Source organism: Hylobates moloch, unplaced genomic scaffold (genome assembly GCF_009828535.3).
Source record: "Hylobates moloch isolate HMO894 unplaced genomic scaffold, HMol_V3 SCAFFOLD_8, whole genome shotgun sequence".
Taxonomy (NCBI): domain Eukaryota; kingdom Metazoa; phylum Chordata; class Mammalia; order Primates; family Hylobatidae; genus Hylobates; species Hylobates moloch.
The window spans coordinates 25,846,463-25,869,154 of NW_026652283.1; the positions used below are offsets into that span (position 1 = coordinate 25,846,463).

Consider the following 22,692-nt stretch of genomic DNA (forward strand, 5'->3'; position numbering starts at 1 on the left):
TTGATATTTACCTAAATAAGTTGAAAAGTTATGTCCACACAAAAGCCTGTCCATGGCTATTTACAGCACCTTTATTCATAAATGCCAAGACTTGGAAACAACAAAGATGTCCTTCAGTAGATGAATGGATACATAAACTGTGGGACATCCAAACAATAGAATATTATTCAGTGCTAAAAGAAATGAGCTATTAAGGCATTAAAATACATGGAGGAACCTTAAATCCATGTCACTGAGTGAAAAAAAAGCCAGTTCGAAAGGCTACATACTGTATGGTTCCAACTATATGACATTCTGGAAAAATACAAAAATTATGGAGACAGTAAAACAATTAGTGTTTGCCAGGGGTTAGCAGGGAGGTAGGGATGACTAGGCAGAACACATAATATTTTCAGGGCAGTAAAACTGTTTTGTATAATATTATAATAGTGGACACATGTCATCATACATTTTTCAAAACCCATTGAATGAACAGCACGAAGAGTGAACCTTAGTGTAAACTATGGACTTTTAGTGATAATGATGTGTCAATGTAGGCTCGTGGATTATAACAAATAGGTCATTCTGGTGCTAGATGTTGATAGTTGGGGAGGCTGTGTGTGGGGAGGTAGGGGGTATCTGGGAACTCTCTGTACTTTCCATTCAATTTTGCTGTGAACCTAAAACTGCTCTAAAAAAAATGAAGCCTATTAAAAATGTATTAGCTAAAAAAAAGGGTATAAGTGATGAGTCAGTGAAAGGCAGATAAAAGCATTGAGCAGCAAAGGCTCATTTTCATCAATACTGCCCCATTAAGAAGAGTTTGCTTTCTTCTCTGACATCTTCCATTCCCCACTCCATTCCTACTTCCACCCTTTTAAGCATTCAGTCACTTTGTAGTCCCCATGCATTTATTTTGTCAAAGTCTGATCTTATGTTAGTATTCCATATTTTAGGATGGATACACTTTACAGCCTAGACCATAGACCATCCATGCTGAGATAGTCAGAGAGTGATGGGCTTATTCCTAGGTGAGAACAGTTCTGTGTGTCTGGTTCCTACCTGTTTGCTCCCAAACTTTCCTGTCCCCTCTCCTTTTTTTCTGTCCTCAGCTCCCAGGTACTCTGGATCTAGAATCCTTGCCTTGGACCCACAGTAGAATGGACATGCTGGGCTAGACTGCCCTGGCATGGCCATTGCCAGTCTTAAGCCTCCAAGTTTCTTTTGCCCTTGGCAACTCCCAGACATATAAGCCTGGCCTTTTTGGTGGGAATGGGGGTTCAAGAGAGACACCTAGAGCTTCTTTTTTCCTTATCAGTTATACTCCACTTCAGAGGGCTAAACCAACGCCCAGCATGAGTTGCTTCTGGAAGGTTTCTCATTCAACATGTCATAGGTTACAGGTGTTTATGAGACAAAGATGGTTTAACAGATGTTAAACCATTTAGAAACTTTAAAGTTTTTATAGCATTTGAAATTATTTTTATATTTTTATAGGTAATAATCATACAAAGAAAATATCATAGTTTCTTTTTTCTTTTTTTTTTTTGAGACAGAGTTTTGCTCCTATTGCCTAGGCTGGAGTGCAATGGCATGATCTGGGCTCACTGCAACCTCTGCCTCCCAGGTTCAAGTGATTCTCCTGCCTCAGCCTCCCAAGTAGCTAGGATTACAGGTGCCTGCCACTACTCCCAGCTAATTTTTTGTATTTTTAGTAGAGATGGGGTATCACCATATTGGCCAGGCTGGTCTCGAACTCCTGACCTCTGGTGATCCACCCGCCTCAGCCTCCCAAACTACTGGGATTACAGGCCTCAGCTCTATATTTTCTCCAAGTCTTATATAGTTTCCCCCAAATGCCTTTCAGGTTACAAATGGAGTAAGAGGAACTGAATTACTTCCTGGATGTCAGTACACTTGAGTTTAATCTCAGTTACTCAATAGATGGTGACTGAGGTTATTCATGACTTAATTCCTTCAGATCTTCCTCATGTATAGGAAGAAGGGAGAAGGACCAGCTTGTCATCTGGTCAAGTCTTCTCCAGCCTTAAAATGTTATTATTTCTGTATGTTAAATGCAAATACAGATGGTGACTGTTTGATCAAGCCCAGTTTCCTCCTATATCATGTTTCTCTCAAAGTGAAACCTAAAATCTTGAAAAAGCTTCCTATGAAAGGCCACACTTCAGATTTCATCAACTCCCAAAGCAGACTGTCTATGGATCAGAAATTCTCATCTTGAAATGGGGCAAGTCCTCACTTGTACACATGTTCTTTCCACTCAAATGCAGACGCTGTTCTTGTGGAAAGAGTAGAGGAGGTCAGCCAGCCAGAGGCCCCATTCCGAGGGGATTCAAAGGTCTCCCAAGGCAACCACTCCCAAAGGCGGGTTGAGTTTCTGTGAGCTGTTTCCTGCCTGAACAAACAGCCCCTCCCGAGCCCTCAAGGCTGAACTGGTTCAGGGACCACCCTTTGGGATTCTAGTCTATTGCAGTAGCCAGTGAATCTTGAACAAAAATAAATGTGAAAAACATAGTCCTTGGGGTTTGACCCCACGACAGATCCAGAACCAACATGGTTTTTTTTTCTTTTCATTCTGGTAATAAATAACTTGAGCCTGTGCCAAACCCGGAACACATTCCCTGGTCTATCCTGGTTCAAACGTGTCAGTGTGAGACAGACAGGAATAGGACAGGCCATGGGGAAACAGGAGCCAAGACTATTTGTTAAAGTCTGGTCCTTGGCCAAACCATGAGGTTGTTTGCCTAGAGTCCTCCTAGTTTGTTCCCTGTGGAACTGTCTTCTCACCTCCCTTTTTGATGCTTTCTACTCTCTTAGCAAACCAGCCCCTTCCTCTATCTCAGCTACCTAACAAGGATGCCCTATGTTCAGATAAGGATCAAGGTTGGAAAGGGTTTGATTAATTCAAACAAGTTTGGAGCAAATGAGAATTTAAGATGTAATTCCTCTCAGGAGAACTCTATTCATGGAGAATTCTAAAATACTGTAAATCCTTCAACAAAATCTATAATAATGGAATTTCATACCTGTAGGAGAGAGAAATTTGGCTGGAACACTCTTCTATTGCCCTCAAATCATACCATGCTTTATAATTTAAAGAAATATGAATTTAATGCCAACAATGTGCAGACACCTTTTTTTGTTTTGTTTTGTTTTGTTTTTTGAGACAAGGTCTCACTCTGTCACCCAGGCTGGACTGCAACCTCCACCTCCCGGGCCCAAGCGATTCTCTTACCTCAGCCTCCTGAGTATCTGGGACTATAGCTGCGTGCCACCATGCCCAGCTAATTTTTAAAGTTTTTGTATAGATAGGGTTTTACCATGTTGTCCAGGCTGGTCTTGAACTCCTGGGCTCAAGCAATCCTCCTGTCTAGGCTTCCCAAATTGCTGGGATCACAAGTATGAGCCACTGCACCCTGCTGACACTGTTTTATCTATACATTACAAAGATTAACTTATTTACTCCTTAAAGCCATATGGGGTAGATACTTTTATCACCCCCGTTTTACAGGAAACTGAAGAACAAAGAAGTTAAGTATCTTTCCCAAGGTCACATAGTTAGTGAAAGGCAAAGCTGGGATTCAAATTCACAGAGTCTGCTTCCAGAGGCCATGCTCCTAACTACTGTGCTATTCCGCTAGCTCTGTTTAATGCTTCTTCACTCCCATCCTCCTACATTCATGTATAGACACTTCAGGGTGGATCTTTTAGAAGTAGATCATTTTGGCTGGGCGCAGTGGCTCACGCCTGTAATCCCAGCACTTTATGAGGCCAAGGCAGGTGGATCACCTGAGGTCGGGAGTTTGAGACCAGCCTGACCAACATGGAGAAACCCTGTCTCTACTGAAAATACAAAATTAGCCGGGTGTGGTGGCACATGCCTGTAATCCCAGCTACTTGGGAGGCTGAGGCAGGAGAATCACTTGAACCCGGGAGGCAGAGGTTGTGGTGAGCCGTGATCATGCCATTGCACTCCAGCTTGGGCAACAAGAGTGAAACTCTGTCTCAAAAAAAAAAAAAAAAAAAGAAGTAGATCATTTTATTTCACCTGGACCTATTGCTGGATCATAAAAGAAAATCTTGACTTCATGTAGACAAATAGTGGATTTGGTGGGTCTAGATTTATTGATTGATTGATTGATATACATAAAATTAAATTATTTTGAGACAGAGTCTAGCTCTGTTGCCCAGGCTGGAGTGCAGTGGTGCAATCTCAGTACACTGCAACCTCCACCTCCCAGGTTCAAGTGATTCTCATGCCTCAGCCTCCCGAGTAGCTGGGATTACAGGTGTGTGCCACCATGCCTGGCTAATGTTTTTGTATTTTTAATAGAGGCAGAGTTTCACCATGTTGGCCAGGCTGGTCTCGAACCCCCAGCCTCAAGTTATCCACCAACCTCTGCCTCCCTAACTGTTGAGATTGCAGGCGTGAGCCATTGTTCCTGGCCTAAAATGTTTTTAAAGTCAAACTAATATATGTGCTATTAAAAATCCTTGAAGACTCAAGGGCTTATAACAACAAGTAATAATCCTCTGCCCCTCACTTTTCTTCTCTGGCCCTCTCTCCAGAGGCCAGAACTTGTGATTCCGATGGTTACCTCCCCTTCTGTAAATAATATGCTTATACTTACATTTTTGATTGATTGATCAACTTCAGACATTATCTACTGACTTCCTGCTATGATCATTGAGAATTTAGTTCCCTTCCAAAACTATACTCACCTTTCTCCTCTCCTGCCAATATATTTAACTAAACATTTTTAGTTCTTCGGTTGCTTACTTTTGAAATTTTAAATAATTAAACCTCTATTTCTTGTCCATTAACCTTACAGATAAGATCTCCCAACTCCCTATTTCGTTAGTGCCTCATCCTTCTTCTTACCTTTTATACAAACATAATGAAATCTATTTTGCTTTTATTATAGATTGATCCTAAAAGTTAAAAGTCAGTGAAAATTACTTATATTATTGTTTTCAATGGAGAGCCATATAATGTGCTAAGATTATATTGATTTTCTTGTGCAACCTTTTCCCCCTCGAGTTTCAAATGGCTTTCCATTTTTTTCCTTTTAATTGTTTGCCCTGATCCTTAACACTTTCCATCATTTCAATCATACTGCTAGCTCATTAAGGCACCCTTTTCCCATACTCTTCCATTATCCTGCTCACTTTATTCTCTTGCTCAAGACCCTCCAATGATGTCTTGTCCCAGCCAACACTGTAGAGAAGGGCCCTGCTTATTCCTCAGAGATCATCTCCTACCACACTTATTACACTCCCAACATTCCTGTAACGGTTACTTTCTTCTCACTCTTCAAACACACAAAGCTCATTTCTATAGCTGGGCCTTGCACTTGCTGTTTCCTCTTCCTGGAATACATTTCTCCTAGAGTTTCCTGTGGCCCAGTTAATTCCTCATTTCACTCAGGCCTCAGCCCAAGTGTCATCCCTCAGAGAGACTGTCCTTGTCCATCCCACCTGCACCAGTACACTTCTTTTCCTGCTTTATTTTCCATCATGGCATTTATCAATACCTACAATTAGCTCACACACGTATTTGTTTACATCTTTTCTATGTCCCTCATTGGAATGCAAGCATGATGGTGTCTCTCTTCTCTTACTCACTGTTGTAGCTCCAGCACCCAGAAGACTGCCTAGCATGTAGCAAGTGCACAATAAATACTTGCTGAATAAATGAAGGAGTTTCTCTCTTAAACTTGCTAAATAGATGCTATCCTGGCACTTCCCTTCATTGCTTTCCTCGATAGGACCCATGGACTTCCATTTCTCCATTTTGCTAGAGAATATATTCAAATGACTTTCTAAGGAAGGATGCATTGGGAGTAAAATTTCCAAATCCTTACATATGTGACAACATCTGTATTCCGCCTCAACCTAATTGATAGTTTGCCTAGCCATAGGCTTCTAGGTTGAGACTCATTTCTCTTTGAATTTTGGCAGCTACTCTGACGTTCATTCCTTTGATGGTGATGTGTGTGTGTGTGTGTGTGTGTGTGTGTGTGTGTGTGTGTGTGTTGTGTGTGTGTGTGTGTGTGTGTGTGTGTGTGTGTGTGTGTGTGTTTTAACTTGCTTTCCAGAAGCTTTTAGGGTTTTATCATTATGCATTCTCAGTAATATACCTAGGATTTTTCTTTCTTTCCTCCCATCCTTTCTTTCCTTCTCTCTCTCCCTTTCTTCACTCCTGCTCTGCAATCAAAGGGCTTTTTCAACTTGAAGACAGTTTGTTTTTTCATTTAGCTTTTCTATTATTTTGCTATTCTTTCTTTCTGAAATGCTCTTTAGCCACTTTGGACTTTCTGAAACTCCTTCCCTTTTCCCTCCCCTCCCCTCCCCTTCCCTTCTTCTTTCTCTTAAACTGAAAGCAGGTCCATCCCTCCCTCCCTCCCTCCCTTCCTTCTTTCTCTCATGCAAGTTTACTAGGAAAGTAAAGGAATAAAAGAATGGCTACTCCATAGAGTAGCCGCAAGGGCTGCTGGTTGCCCATTTTTATGGTTATTTCTTGATGATATGCTACACAGGGGTGGATTATTCATGCCTCCCCTTTTTAGACCATATAGGGTAACTTCCTAATGTTTCCATGGCACTTGTAAACTGTCATGGCACTGGTGGGAGTGTAACAGTGAGGATGACAAGAGGTGGCCATATTGGTTTTGGTGGGTTTTAGCCAGTTTCTTTACTGCAACTTGTTTTATCAGCAAGGTCTTTATGACCTGTACTTTGTGCCAATCTCCTGTCTCATCTGGTGATTTAGAATGCCTTAACCATCTGGGAATGCAGCCCAGTAGGTCTCAGCCTCATTTTACCCAGCCCTTATTCAAGATGGAGTTGCTCTGGTTTAAACACCTCTGACATTTCGCCTCTCCCCACTTTTTTTTTTTTTTTTTTTTTTGAGACGGAGTTTCATTCTGTGGCTCAGGCTGGAGGCCAGTGGTGCGATCTCAGCTCACTGCAAACTCTGCTCCCGGGTTCAAGTAATTCTCCTGCCTCAGCCTCCTGAGTAGCTGGCATTACAGGCACCTGCCACCATACCCGGCTAATTTTTGTATTTTTAATAGAGACGGGGTTTTGCCATGTTGGCCAGGCTGGTCTCAAACTCCTGACCTCAGGTGATCCACCCACCTCAGCCTCCCAAAGTGCTGGCATTACAGGCGTGAGCCACCCTGCCCAGCTACTCCCTCCCTTTTCTAAGAGAACCCTTAATCCTAAGGGTTGCAGAGGAATGAAGATTCATCTTTAACTTCTTCAGGCTGAATAGGGGCGATGATATTCCTGCGTAACTATTAGGGTCTCTCGTATTCAAGGTAGAGAGGAACTCGGTCAGAAAACGTCAGTATGGTTGAGGGTCATTCATGACTCTTGAGTTCTGACAGAAGGTAATATCTGGAAGATTAATAAGTATTCAGTTTAAGAAAATGTTGAGTAAGCTTATTCTGCACTCCCACACAAAGAGTACAACAGGAATATATTCCACAAGAGTAAACCAAAATAAGTAAAATTATCCCAAGTAAACTAAATTAGAAGGCTTTCCATGAACTGGGCAACTGTTGGAACCAAGCTAATATGGGGTTGCTAGCTGACTCCATTGTGCCCAGAATTAGAATATTGATTCAGATTTTTACATTACCCATCCTTCTTGTTTCTTCCGAGCAGCAGTCAGAGATCACTGGTTGGTTCACAGGAATAAGCAGAGTTAGCCTAAATTGCAGAAACAAACTTAAAAATAACTGATGAGACTAGAATTTAATAACAAGTGTACCATAGTTCTTGAAATATAATATTTCTCTCTCCAGTTTCCCATTTTTACTAAGGACAAATCATGGTAAGGCTGATTTGCTTTATTATACTTGGCCTGATTATTTGTACAAAGTGCAGCAAGAATAATTATTTTTCACATAAGCTCTTTTTAAATTGGCTTTGATGGAACTCTGTTTCGTAGAAGGAATCTTAGATAAGACATTTTTAGAGCCGAGCCCTGCCATGGGGTTGTACCCTCAAATGCCTATGAGTTGAGTAAATTCCTCTCCTCTTAAGGTGAATGATCCCTTATTTCTTAACTTTCTCACCTATTTTTCACTTTTGCAAGATTTCCTTATATTACTTTCCAAGATTTTACATATTTTTTTGTCAGTTGTCTTTTTAAATTCCAAGAATAAGATTTGTTTTCTGATTTTTCCTTTTCCAAAGCATATATTCCTATTTTAGGAATACAATGTACATTAATCTGCTAGGGCTTCCATAACAAACTACCACAGACTGGGTGGACACAACAGAAACTTATTTTCTCACAATTCCAGAGGCTAGAAATCTGAGATCAAGGTGTCAGAAGGGTTGGTGTCTTCCAAGCCCTCTCTCCTTAGGTCATAGATAGCCGTCTTCACCCTGTGTCTTTATATCATCTTTTCTCTGTACATGGCTATGTTCTAATCTCTTCTTATAAAGACAGCAGTAAAATTGGGTAAGGGCCCATTTTTACTTAATTATCTCTTTTTTTCCCTGCCAAATTAAAACAAATTGTGGATACATAGTAGGTGTATATATTGATGGGTTATGTGAGATGTTTTGATACAGGCGTGCAATATGTAATAATCACATCGGATAAATGGATATCCATCACCTCAAGCATTTATCCTTTGTGTTTCAAACAATTCAATTATATTCTCTTGTTATTTTTAAATGTACAATTAAATTATTATTGACTATAATCACCCTGTTTTGCTATCAAATACTGGTTCTTATTCATTCTTTCTATTTTTTGTACCCATTAACAATTACCATTTTCCCCTTACCATCCCCCTGCCCCAACTACGTTTCTTAGCCTCTGGTAACCCTCTACTCTCTATCTCCATGAGTTCAATTGTTTTAATTTTTTAGCTTCCCCAAATAGGTGAGAATATGTGCTGTTTGTCTTTCTGTGCCTGGATTATTTTACTTAATGTAATGATCTCCAGTTCTATCCATGTTGTTGCAAATGACAGGATCTCATTCTTTTTTATGGCTGAATAGTACTCCATTGTGTATATGTATCACATTTTCTTTGTCCGTTCATCTGTTGATGGACACAGGCTGCTTCCAAATCTTGGCTATTGTGAACAGTGCTGCAACAATCATGGGAGTGCAGATATGTCTTTGATATACTGATTTCCTTTCTTTTGGGCATATACCTATAATTACCTCTTTAAAGACCCTTTCTCCAAATACTGTCACATTCTGAAGTACTGAGAGTTGGGACTTCAGCTTATGAATTTGGGGGGGGGACATGATTCCACCCATAACACAGTGTCATCTCAATGTCTCTGAGTGTTTTACATATATCTTTAAAAAGTTCTAACCTATTCCATGCATTAGTTGTTTTCTCCAGGATCACCTTATTTATTTATTTATCTTGAATTCTCTCTTTAATGTTGTAGACTTTCATCAAAATGCCCATTATCTATTCATATTTAAGAATGAGACAAGAGAAAGTTTCACTGTGAATATGGATGGGATTTCCAGACTTTACTGGCAGACTTTACTTATGGAGCCAGCCAATATACTGGTTGGCCCCCAAATTCCTAAATGAAAGTGGAAACACTGTGGAAGTCTAACACATATGCTTGCTGCTCTTGTTCTCTATTAAAAAAAAAAATCCTCCACTTTGTGACCAAGAAGTAAGGTTGTCAGATTTAGTGGGGAAAATGGTCAACCAGTTCAATTTGAATTTCAGACAAAAAGGAAACCATTTTATATTAATAGTACTGTATGTTCCATGCATTACTTAGGGACACCCTTAACACTAAAAAGCAATTCATTGTGCCTATGAAATTCAAACTGAATTGAACATCTTGTATTTCATCTGACCACCTTATCACCACAAGGGGGACATGGATCGCGGGTAAGGGCCTGGCTACCTGACATTCTACCAAACGTGGAAGAGGCAAGTAGGAAGAGTGATGGTTCCATTTACAGACCTTCAAATAATCATGGATTTTCATTTCACTTCCTATCCCATGAAAATAGAACTCTAAAGAGTTCTGGCCATCTGGTCTACTCCCTCTCAGGCCACAATCCCTCTGCATATGTGATATAATAAATATCACATATTTATAATATCACATCATTATATAATAAACATTTATATATATATATATATATATATTTGGTATTTGTCCCCAGAGTCTATTATTCCTCACAGCATCTTTGAGAATTCTGTTGATGTGTTTTTTGACATTTTGTTTTTCCTAATGAACCTTTCCATTTTGAAGTTCCAAGACCTGAAATTTAATAACTTTTATTTCTTATTGTTATGAATTTTAAGACTAGGCTCACAAGAACCTAGGAACAACATATAATTTTATTTTGTACCACTATTTACATATTCTTTTCTAAAAAAAAAAAACAAGTTAAAAAATAGGTGGAGAATGAAAAAGCCCATGTAAATTTCACAAGTCTGACTCTTGTGGAACAGAGTATGAGTTTAAGTTTACAAGTCCAGCTAACCAGTCTATTAACTTTAGTTGTTTTAGAGACAGGGTCTCACTCTGTCATCTAGGCTGGAGCACAGTGGCACGAACATAGCTCTCTGTAACCTTGAACTCCTGGGCTCAAGTGGTCCTCCGCATTAGCCTCCTGAGTAGCTGGGACTATAGGTGCACGGCACCATGCCCGGCTAATTTTTAAGAAAATTTATGTAGACAGAGACAGGGTCTCACTATGTTGCCTGGGCTGGTCTTAACTCCTGACCTCAAACAATCCTCCTGCCTCAGCCTCCAAAAGTGCTGGGATTACAGACGTGAGCCACCATGCCTGGCTCTTAAGGTATACAGTTAATATTTATTAATTTAACTTAAAATAAAAGCAGAAGGTATATTTAGGGTAACCAACTATTCTGGTTTGCCTGGAATTGAGGGAATTTCCAGGACACAGGATTTTCTGTGCTAAAACTAACAAAGTCACAGACAAATTGGGAGGATTTGTTCACCCTATATATACTAGAAATATATAAATAAGTAAATAAAGGGGTTAGGCCTAATCCTAATGCCCAAATTGTTTTCTAATTTATTTTATATCCCATATAAGACATACACATTATTTGCATACATCTATCAACTATCCTTTTAATTGTTCTTTAATTGAACCAGTCTTTAAAATGAGAATATTCAATGTGATCACAGGTGTGTTGAATTGCTTAATTAATGCTTATAAATAGCTTCGGGATCCTTTGATGAAAACATTAAGTGATTGTAAAGGTTTATAACAATATTATTTCACACCGAAGGACACAGCAGGATTCAAAGCACCTTACTGATTGAACATAGATTATTTAGATACTGTAATCCCCATGGAAGTTCACTAACAATATTTCCATCATAAGGAACTAGTTCACAATAAATTGTTCTTTTAAAAAAAATCAAAGAGAGAATGTAAGTGAAACTGAGCCTTTGGACCTAAAGAACAAAATGCATAGGCAGGAACGAGGTAGTTGTACAAGTCTGAAAAAAGTGGAGCCACCTGGATCTTGTAAAAAGCTATAAGAAAGGGCCCTTTTAGAAAACAACATCTATTCTCCTTGTAGACATTCCAGGTAAACACATTTTTCTGTGAGGCACAATTAGTCCTAGTTACTGAAAATGTCATGTTCTCTCCATTGACAGATACTGAAGTTTTTTCATGGGGCAAAACTGGGAATATTTGAGATAAAATTAAATAATACTGCTTAAGCAGAACATCTTACCTTTCTATACTTAAATGCTGCTGTATTTCTTAAGAGCAAGGAGATTCTCTTACACCACAGAACAATGATCAAAACCAGAAAATTTATGTTAACATTATCTAACTTACAGATCTTAATCATAGTTTACCAGTTGTCTCAATAATGTCTTTTCTATCAAATAATAGTAAAAAAAAAAAAATCTGGTCAAGGGTCTAATTGGGAATTACACATTGCATGTAGTTGTACTATGGCTTTAATCTTTTAAAATTGGGAACAGTTTTTTGATCTTTGCTTTTCATGACATTTGCATTTTGAACAGTATAGGCCAATTAATTTGTCAAATATCCACTTTGTTTCTTCATGATTAGATTGAGGGTAAACGGTAATATAGAAGTGATGTGACCTTACTACAGCACATCAGGAGGCAGAATGGGACATTCTTAAGGAGTAGTTTCATACTTATTTTTTGTTTTTTGAGGCAGGGTCCCCTGTCACCTAGGCTGAAGTGCAGTGGTACCATCACAGCTCACTGCAGCCTGGACCTCCTTGGCTCAAGCAGTCCTTCCACCTCAGCCTCCCAAGTAGTTGGGACTACAGGTGCATGCCACCACTATAATTTTTACTTTTTTTTGCAGAGCTGTGGTCTCCCTTTGTTGCCCAGGCTGGTCTTGAACTCCTGGGCTCAAGTGATCCTCCCACTTCAGCCTCTTGAAGTGTTGAGATTACAAGCATGAGTCACCACACCCAGCCTGGAGCAGCTTTTATGACTGTTTTATTGGCATCTGCAATATAACAAGCTGAAGATAGAGGAAGAAGCTTTCAGTGGGCTGGTAGCAGATGCTGTGGTGCACCACCCAAATCCACCTTCTAGGATTGCGGCTCTCATTACTACAGCAGCCGGAACTGCTGGCTTCTAAGAGTCCCCAGCCGAGTCCTTCTCCAGTTACTGCCCTCTGCTAGGTGGGCTTTCTCTCCCACATCCAATGGCTGATTGAGGTTGGGGTACAAAGGCCTGGTCCTGTGCCTCAACAGGGACAACTCTGAAGAGCCATCCCAACTGCAGAGCCCCTTGTGGGAGAGGCTGAAGCCTCTGTTGCAACTGCATTACATTTCAACTTCTCCTTTGCCTGATCTTGCTGTCTTCTCTCTCTCATCTGAGTTGATCCAGAGAGCACTTTCCAATACATCTCCAGCACATTAATCTGCGTATTTCAGATTTCCCAGGAAAGCTGACCTAAGACTGGACCATTTTACATATGTGAGTGGGGCTTTTGATAAGCATTTCAAATTGTAAAACAGGTCTATTTTATAAACATTTTTAATATTTTGAAATTTCCCAGGAAGTATACATATTAATCTTGTTATAAGAATTTTACTCCATCATAATTCTACCCTAGGAACTGTTGTAGTCTGAGAGTAAGAACACAAAGATGTTAACAAGAGATTGTGTCTGGATTGCTTAGGATAGTCAGAGCTTGATACTTAGCTTTTCATGTCCAGAAATTTAACTTTGTCAGAGGTGACCAAACTCAGAGGAACCAATACAGAGTAAGGGTAGTGTAACTGAGAGGAGAACATGTGGCAATTTGAGAGTGGGAATTTATAATGAGAAATGTAATTGCCAAGCAAACCAAAAATTTCTATTGGCTAATTGACATACTCTTACCTCATAAGAAAATCTACATGGGAAGTCAAATCAGAAATTTACTTGATGAATACAATGATTGATTTATTTGATTTTAATTTATCCAATTTATCTGATAACCTCTGTAGCATTCAGCCGTGGTAGGGCATACCACAAGTAGACCAGATATTCATTTCTGCTTGCCAAGTTACTCTTGCCCCAGACAGCTTGCAATATACAACTTAATACTTGTAAATAAAACGCCTCTGCCCAAAGCTCTGCAACAGCTTCCTATTGCTATTACATGAAGATAAATCTTAGCTGGGCATGGTGTCACACACCTGGAGTCTCAGCTACTCAGGATGCTGAGGCAGGAGGATCACTTAAGCCCAGGAGTTCGAGCCTGCAGTATGCCATAATCACACCTGTGAACAGCCACAGCATTCCAGCCTGGCTAACATGGTCAGATCTTGTCTCTATAACAACAACAACAATTTCTTAACCTTCTCCACAAGGCCCTGTGTTGTCTAATCAGATAAAAAAAAAATTCCTTGAAAGCCCTATTTGGGTTATTTTCTCCAGGAAATCAAATCAGCATAAAATGCATGAAGCTAACCCGCTGAAAGCAACCACCTGATTCCTGGGGAGGTTGTAGAGTATAGCAGAATGAATGAGAAGCACATCCAGTAACTTCTCCCCCACAATCCCTCTCTGTAGCTTCATAAAATAATTCAGCCAAAATTATCAACACAGCACCAGTTGACACCAAGAATGATCTTGCCTGCCCCAGACTCTACTAGAATTTGCTACATTTAAACAAGCCACAGGTTTTGTAACTTACTTCCCTACATAGCCTTATCCCCAACCTTAACCCCAGAGCCGAAACGAAAAAGAGGAACATAGATTGCATGCCTGTGAAGTGGCTTTCCTGTCAAGGTCTTAGACTTTCTTTCACTGGCTAGATTAAAAATATAAACAAAACCCAGTGTGAGCAAGCATATGGGGAAATGGGAATTTTCTTGTACTGCCTGCTGATAGCGTGGAAACTGGTGTAACCTCTGGATGGTAGTTTGGTAACAGGCTCGGAAATGTAAAGTGTGCATTGCCTTTGAGTCACTTCTAGTAGTTTGCCCCGAAGTTCACATTCTCTAGTGGGAGGAGATAACTGAAAAGGAAGTTCAACTGTTTTAACATAGTGGAAACTGTTGCAAGTAATGGTTTAGAATTTAGAAAACCACGAATATCAAATGATCTTTGGAAACATACTTTTTCAAGAGCGACCATCTATATGATTGTGATGTAATGTCAATTGTGAACTGAGGGATGTCAATCCATAATATCAAGAAAAATTATGCTAAAAAATCTCTAATGTGATTCAGCCTTTTTTCAATCTAGTCAAGTCAGTTAAAAAATAAAGCAGGGATCAATTAGAAGTCACTGTTTCCAGGTTTATAAAGTAATTTGCAGAAGACAGTCTGGTGATAGCTCTGAATGGACTGTCATGTGAATGATTAAATGGCCCAGTGAAAGTCCCATGCAGCTTGTAAAATAGTCTTCATTTTCAAACAAACTCAACTGCACTTAGTTGTCTGGTCTTGGTGAGAATCCTTTTAAAAATCATGGCTATGTGAGAAGAGGAGCCAGGAGTCAAGCACTCTTAGTCTCAAACTGGAAACGCCCATTCACTTTTTTAAAAAACCTTGTAAACTTTCAATTTTTTTCCAAGGTAAAAACCTTACTAGGTTTTCATCAGGACAGACTTCCAGGAGAACTAAAAAGCACCTATTTTCTCTCTTTTTTAAATCTATTGGCATAACACTGCATATCATAAATTTTATGCTCTTTAAAATCTCCGTATCTGTAGTATCTGCATCTCTATTATCATTGTTACTGTTTGTGTCTTTTTGTTTTCCCTGGATTAATCTTGTCAAGCTTTTTCCTATTTACTTTTCCAAAGAATCAGTTTTTCGTTATTGTCAATTTCAGTCATTTTTTGTTTTCAAAAAAAAATTAATTTCTAAATTAACTAAGTTAATTTTTGCCTTTATCTTTAAAATTATATTTGAAATTATTAATCATAACAGTTTACATACATTTGAAAAACAGAGGTATATATGGGAATGATTATATATTTGATTTACATTCCTTGGTGGACATAAGGGTCATGGAGGGGCTTCTGCTCTAAGTTTTATATCCTTCTTCTTCCTTTGAATTTATTTTGTTTTCTCTTTCAGGTTTCCTGAGTTGAAAGCTTTGTTCATTTGTTTTCATTTTTGTGTTTTCTGTGAAGTGCATTTAAAACAATAAATTAGCCCTCTAAATACTGCTTTGGGTATATCCCACAGTTGCAAAATTGCATAGATGGAAAAGTTGCTTTATTCATTTGGTGGAAGGGTTTTATCAATAGCTTTCCTTCTATTATTATTTACTACTGCCATTTGGCATTCATTCATTACTTACTATGTGGTAGGCCTAAGAGAGTAAAAGTAATACCAAAGAGTTCTTCCGATCAAGGAGCTAACACTTTCACATGGTAAAAACAAAAATCAGATAAATTGAGTGCTGAAAAGGTTTTCATCATGATTTTTCTCATCCTTTCTGGCCTACAATTTTAGCCGGTCTGCCTACATTTAGCATAAACTTGAAGAAGAGGGAATATGTGGAGGAAGGGGATACAAAGTCATATTCAGCTGTAGTCTAATAAGGTTAGCAGTGGCCATAGTGTATGTTTATTACCTGAACTTTGATTCTGTATCAGATAGTTGGTGATAAGAGTTTTGGAAGTTCCTTCAAATGATCTATTACTTAGGTCAATGGTTCTTAACCTGGGTCTGTGAACCTCAATGAAAAAACCATGTATATATTACATACATAACTATGTATAGTTACATAGTTATATATATATTATATTTATGTAATTTTTTGACTAAACTCAAACTGAAAATTAGCATTTGTTCCATCATGAATGTAGGCAGCAAACCACAGGAATGTTAGCAATACCTGTGACTTTTCCTCAATAGGAATCACACATATTTTCTACCCCATTAAAGTTGTTGTAGATATCTCAAAATATTGTTTCTGTGTATCATTACTACAAAATTACTGTAGGTCTTGATATTATTTAATGCATTAATAAAGAGGCAAATATATAACTATTTTAGTTATCTATGGCAGTGTAACATAGTATCCCAAAAGTTAGTGGCTTAAAACCACAAATATTTATTGTCTCACAGTTTCTGTGGGCCAGAAATCTGGGCTTGGCTAGTCGGACTGGCTGGCTCAGTATCTGGTTTTACAAGGCTGCTGTCTAGGTGTCAGGTGGGGCTGCAGTCATCTCAAGGCTCAACTGGGAAAGAATCTACTTCCAAGCTTACTTACATGATTATTGGCAGTATTCAGTTCATCACAGGTTGTTGGACTGGGGGCCTGAATTCCTTGGTGGCTGTTGACTGGATATCTCTCAGTTCCTTGCCATGTGGGCTTCTCTGTAAGGCAGGTCACAACACACAGCTGGCTTCCATGAAAGCAAGCAAGTGAGAGAGCAAGGACAAGCAAGATGGAGCCCAGAATATTTTTGTAACCTAATCACGGAAATGATATCCGAATCACTTTTGCTATATTTCGTTTTTAAGATCTAAGTTACTAGAGAAGAGAATTACAGAAGGCAGGAATACTAGAAGGTGAGGATCATTGGCAGCCATCTTAGATGCTACTACTTACCACATAATTATATTACAAACTCACTTTTTAGTATTTTGGTAACTGTATGTTAACATTATCAATTTCCTTTGTAACCCTAGGTAGTTTATGCATTTAAGAACAGTTTTCAAAAGGGGTCCATAGACCACCGAAATTCTGGTTCATAGCTCTAATTTGTTTCAGTTGAGGTACTTTCAACAACTTCCCAGGGAAATTTGTTTACAATGGTCTCAATTTAGGAAAATTTAGGAACTAGAGGTCAAAGTCTTAGCCTATCCCATATTAACCTAGACTGCTACTCTATACTAGTTCATATTACTCTAGTATGGCACATTTGAAGACATAAATTTGCTATGGAACAAACCATACACTGTTCTCAATCCTACCGTAGCATTTGAATGGTATGTGTATGCGTGCAGTACAGGGAGAAGGATGTATAAGCCTCTGTCAAGCTTGTCTGATCACAATTAAACCTCCTATGCTTGTATATGACAACTGTCATTTGAGTTTCAAAATGACCATATAAGTGGAGCTAATCTCCCCAAAAATACACTAATTACCAAACTAGAGCCTTTCCCACTACTAAGCTATGTATCAAAAAGCACAGTGTAAGAAAGAGAAATGATGTAATGCTTCTTTCCTAAGTGTTTCGCTCGTGTCCCCTGCTCTTGGGAAACCTAAAGATGACAGGTGGCATTTCTAAGTGATAATTTTTGCAAGCACAGTACCAGCTTCATATGTTGTCTCAGTAAGCTAAAAGCTAAGGATAGTTTATAAGACCTCCAATACTCACATTGAGGATAAACTTGCCAACAATAATTGGGAGTCATTCTCTTATTTGGCTTTCCCAAACGCCAGTTTTGTCCCCAGATGCAAATTGCATCAACCTTCCCAAAGTTGTCCCTTTTGGGTCATCCTATAGGGGAGTGCTCTTCTGCACAATTCTCAGATCCTACTGATAAAGCAGGCCAGTACTGTAGTTATTTTAGATTTTCCAAGAAAACCCAAACAGGTTTTTAATGTATTTTTTTTGTGGCATCTCCAAATCCTAGTTCCTCTCCAGTCTCTGGAGTCCCCTCATGGTGAAATGGAAGCGTCAAGGAACCTGGGTGGCTTCGAGTCCCCACAGCTACCGACTGAGCAACTTAGCTGATCCATCTTTGTTGACCACTGTTTCCCAATCTGAAAAATGTGCGAATTCTCTCTTTCCATTTCTAACATTCTTTGCATTGCACTGTTTGAAAAATTCGGATGACATTTAGAATGTGACTAATGTCGCAACACACTAGGCCACTCTCAAGAGAGGCCTGAACAGGTTTGGAGTAAAAACGGCAGTGAGGCGAGGCTGGTGAAAAGGGAAGTGGCGACAGTTCAGTCAACTCCCTCAGAACCGGTCTGGACTTCACCAGGCAGAGATGGGTGGGGCCGGGAAGGGCGGCGTTGACGACAGAAAGCTCCTTCCGGCTGTGGTGCGTATGACGTCAGGGCGAGTCGGACGACCCAGCCACCGAAAAGCCGAGGAGGGAAGGCTCGCGAGAGTTCAGGGAGGCCGCCCTGAGATTCCAGCGAGGCCGCGGGTCCCACCTCCCGGGGGCGGGGCGAGGGCGGAGCGGGGAGAAGGGAGCTGACGGGCGCCCGGCCGGCTGCGGTCCGTGCGGAGGCTGAGCCGGCCGCGGGCGCGACCGGAGGCAGGTGAGTTCGCGGATGCGGCGCTAGGCTGGGGGCCCGAGCTCGCCGCGCCAGCCCCAACTATGCGAGCAGGAGCAGGAGGAGATTTTAGGTGTCTTTGGGTGTCCAGGGAAAGCCGGGCTAATTCGGGGGCTGGAAATGTCTCCGGGGAACCTGCGGCGACGGCCTTGGCCCTCTTATTCCCCGGGGTGATACTGGCCCCGTGTGTCCAGAGAGGGAGTCTCGCGCCCGGGGAGGAATCTTTGTCCTCTGCTCCTTTCTCCTTCCACTCCCCGGCCCCCAAGCACCCCGCTCCGGGTCCCCGCCTGGGCTTCATAAACAATAACAAATGTCGCGGATCCTCTCCGGGTAGCCCCAGCGCTCCAGTCCCATGCCCTCCAGCCGATGTCACCCAGAGCCAGGATCCGAGGCATGGCTCTTCAATTGTGGGGGCTGTTTGTGTACCGTTCCTAAAAACTGATGCGTCAGATTGCCAAACATTTCTCAAGACAGACTCAGGAAAGCCTCCCAGCTCCTAGAAGCCACGGAGTGCTCAAAACCAGTCTTAGAATCTATCTTTACCATTGCACCCGTAGCCCCTTCCTTTCAAAATCATTTTCTCCCACTCCTTTTTTCACCTTTAGTATCGAGGTCAAACGAGTGGTTATTTGGTGTGGGAATAGAAAAGATTATAACCGATTGAGTAGGGCACGTTTCACCTTTAAAAAGTTGCCAGGTTCACAGCAAAATAACAAACTTTATTTTCAAAACCAGTGGCCTCCCTTTTTACTGGTGCTGCTTTTGTTTCGTGTAATAGCTTTTCGGGTTCTAAGTTTGGAGGAATGATATAAAAAGAAATGGGAGGTGGGGGGAGGGCTAGTGGCTCTGGAAGTAGTGGCTTGTCCAAAAGTAGGATGCTATTGTTTCTCCCTTGATAAAATGCAGAACCAACGCTCTTGCCTATTTCACATAACTTGTGATAAGTTTTGAGAGAAGCCACTTAATCGGAAATGGCCTATTAGCTTATTTTACCGCTCAAATCTGAAAAAACAGCTTTAAGTGATTTAAATTCTGCCTCTTGATTGTAAGATGGGGATCGATGAGTGAGACCTTGTCTTTTTTGGCGCTGTGGCTTACGTTTGACCGGTCTCTCTACTTTAAGGCAGGGCCTATTGTACTTAAGCCCATTTTTGCTTCCTCAGTACAGATTCTTGAAAGTTCTTTGTCTCAATCATATATGTATATAAGGTACTGTAAACCTCTTTGAATTTGATTGGCCCTTCTCTCTGTGCCTCAGGATATGTAAAACAATTAAGTTTATTATACTGTTTCCCCAGTGGCTGAGAGGTATTGTATGTGAATTAGCCACCCTTGTGACTATTTGAGGAGAGAGAAGTTAGTCTAAAATATTATGTTAAATTATGATATTACATAATTTTATTGCATAAGTTCATCAAACTACTTCCATCTGAAAAATCCTGATCTCAAAAGAGGTAGGTACAATGAATTAAAAAATGTTTTGGTTTGACCTCACTTAGCTTTGTTTTCTCCTTGTTAAGATGGCTGATAATGTTTCCCATTTGGTTGTGATGCGTTTAGAATGAGAAGCAAAGTTGGGTGTAGTTTTTGTACTCTTTTGAAAGGCCTTGCCACTAGGAATGAAAAAATTAGACTTAGAAAACCCACATTAAATAGAAGCAGTTCTTCTCTAGCCATTTGCTCTTGAGTTTGTTTAAAGAATAGAGACCAAGATGATTTGTGCCAACAAAGAGTTGTCCTTGTCAGTTTTTATGCTGAAAACTTGATTTCTAAAGATAGGACACTATAAGAACAAAGGAGAAATTGGACTTTCTAAAAAATGATAACAAAGCAATGGACTCAGTTCAGCTGTTTGCTTTCAGAAAAGTTCTGTTCTCTTGAAGTAAGGAGAGCATCATTGTGTTAGTGAAATTGGATAATGCACCTTAGAAAGTGCCTCCCCAGTGATCCAGGATAAGTTAGAGGCTTTTGTGTGTGTGTGTGGCACTTTTTGTTAAGAGGGAAAGAGGGCACAAATCAGAGCCAGAAAGATTTGCATCTCAATGTATTGTTAAAATGCTTTTATTTTATGTAAATAGTGTAGGGTGAATCAAGCAAGCATATTGTTTTCTAGCGTCCTTAGGATTACATTAAAATCAGCAGATGGGCAAGTTATGATTAGGTTAGACTTGACATATGCAGAAATTATGCTTCTGTATTTTTATATTAAAAGCACCATGGTCTTTTTGAATGAAATAATGAAAGCAAGCTTTTAAGACATAACTTTTTTTAAAAATTAAAAATCTGTCTTTTGTTAATAGTTTAAAAACATGAAGCATATCCTCCTCTTCTTCCCCCCAAAATTTTTGTTTAAGTCTTAAGAAAGTCTTTAGCAAGGTATGACCAGTACTTAAGTGCACTGGTTGCATAAGCCTTCTGTCTCCAGGTAAAAGTTTGCTAATTGACAGGGTATTATTGTTCAGAATCTTTAGAGGGAGAGAAATGAAAGGCAACAGTGAACAGCGTTTGCTGCTCTGTACACTCGGACGAACTGCGGTTGCTGCTCTGTACAGTCGGACAAACTGTGGTTGCTGTCTTCAAGGAGATGTGATCCAGTGGGAGAGAAATATACCTACCCAAATAAATACCGTAGAAAATGTGTTTTCTGAGGAGGCCAAGGAGGGAGGGATTAAGTGCTACTAGACCAATTAAGGAAGACTGAAATAGGAAAAGGCGTTTCTGTGGATGACTTAAGTGATCTAGTCATATGATAATGATGATAAGTAAATACTTTATATAATGCTGCTTCCTGCTAAATCCTTTACATACACTTCCTGCCTCACACAACTGTATGGAGTAGGTATTTTTATTATTCCCATTTTGCAGATGAAGTAACTGTGGTACTAAGGTTAGATAGCTACTGAGTGGTAGGACCAGGATTCTGACCCAGGCATTCTGGCTTGTACCCATATGGCATGCTTAACTGCAATCCATATTTTCTCTCCCATTCATGATGGTCTTCCTCAGGTCTGTAGTTTCAAAAACTTGACTTGGGAAATACATTCTTCTGACATCTAAATTTTGGGGTCAGTTTTCTAGAAAGAGTTCCAAAATAACACCCAAGTAAATGAGTTATTTTTGACATGTTATTTTAATCCATTTTTGGAAGTTATTCTTGGTGCAAATTAAATATAACTATTGAGTGGGACTTTTTAATAATTTTGACTTATTACCTATAAGTACTCATAAGAACTTAGAAGTGAGAAGATATTCCATATTAACTCTTTTGCTTAATGGATGCTTAATGGAATGTTTGAGTCATTGTATATTTTGTCCTGTAATTTATTTTTTTTAAAGACAGAACCTCACTATCTTGCCCAGCCTGGACTCGAACTTCTGGGCTCAGATGATCTTCTTGCCTCCTAAGTTGCGGGAACTATAGGCCTGAGCCACTGTGTTTGGCTTTGTTCTGTATTTTTTTTTTTTTTACAGAGTTTAAGTCTGTCTTTTAGGCTGGAGTGCAGTAGTGCAATTATGGCTCACTGCAACCTCTGCCTCCCAGGCTCAAGCAATCCTCCCACCTCAGCTTCCTGAGTAGCTCGGACTACAGGTGTGCACAAGCACACCCGACTGATTTTTAAATTTTTTGTAGAGACGGGGTTTCACTATGTTGCCCAGGCTGGTCTCGAACTCCGTGGCTCAAGTGATCCTCCTGCCTCGGCCTCCCAAATGTTGGGATTACAGGTGTGAGCCAATGTGCCCAGCCCTGTTCTATAATTTTTTAAACCACTTAGCACTGGATAGTTTTTGGGTTGAATTATGAAGTTGAAATTTAGTTAATGATTGAATGGTCTCAGCCCTTTGTTTATTTTCATGAACGGCTACGTTTATAATGGCAGAAACAGGGTGAATAGAGTGTTGTACATGTAAAAATGAGAGAAGTTCCATCACTGATACTTTATGTTGGGGCAAC

General features: G+C 39.9%; 1 protein-coding gene across 4 annotated transcripts in view; it reads left to right on the plus strand.

Moving 5' to 3' along the window:
- Positions 1–22,692, plus strand: part of STK38L (serine/threonine kinase 38 like) — a 148,533-nt gene that overhangs the window by 52,234 nt on the left and 73,607 nt on the right. Inside the window, exon 1 of one of the 4 annotated variants that reach the window (XM_032159885.2) lies at positions 18,562–18,725. The exons of 1 other annotated variant lie outside the window; for it this stretch is intronic. The gene's annotated coding sequence lies outside the window, so the exon portion shown is untranslated. Of the gene's footprint in view, positions 1–18,561; positions 18,726–22,692 lie in introns of those variants that run through there. 2 more of the 4 variants (XM_032159888.2, XM_032159889.2) reach the window with 2 other exon arrangements.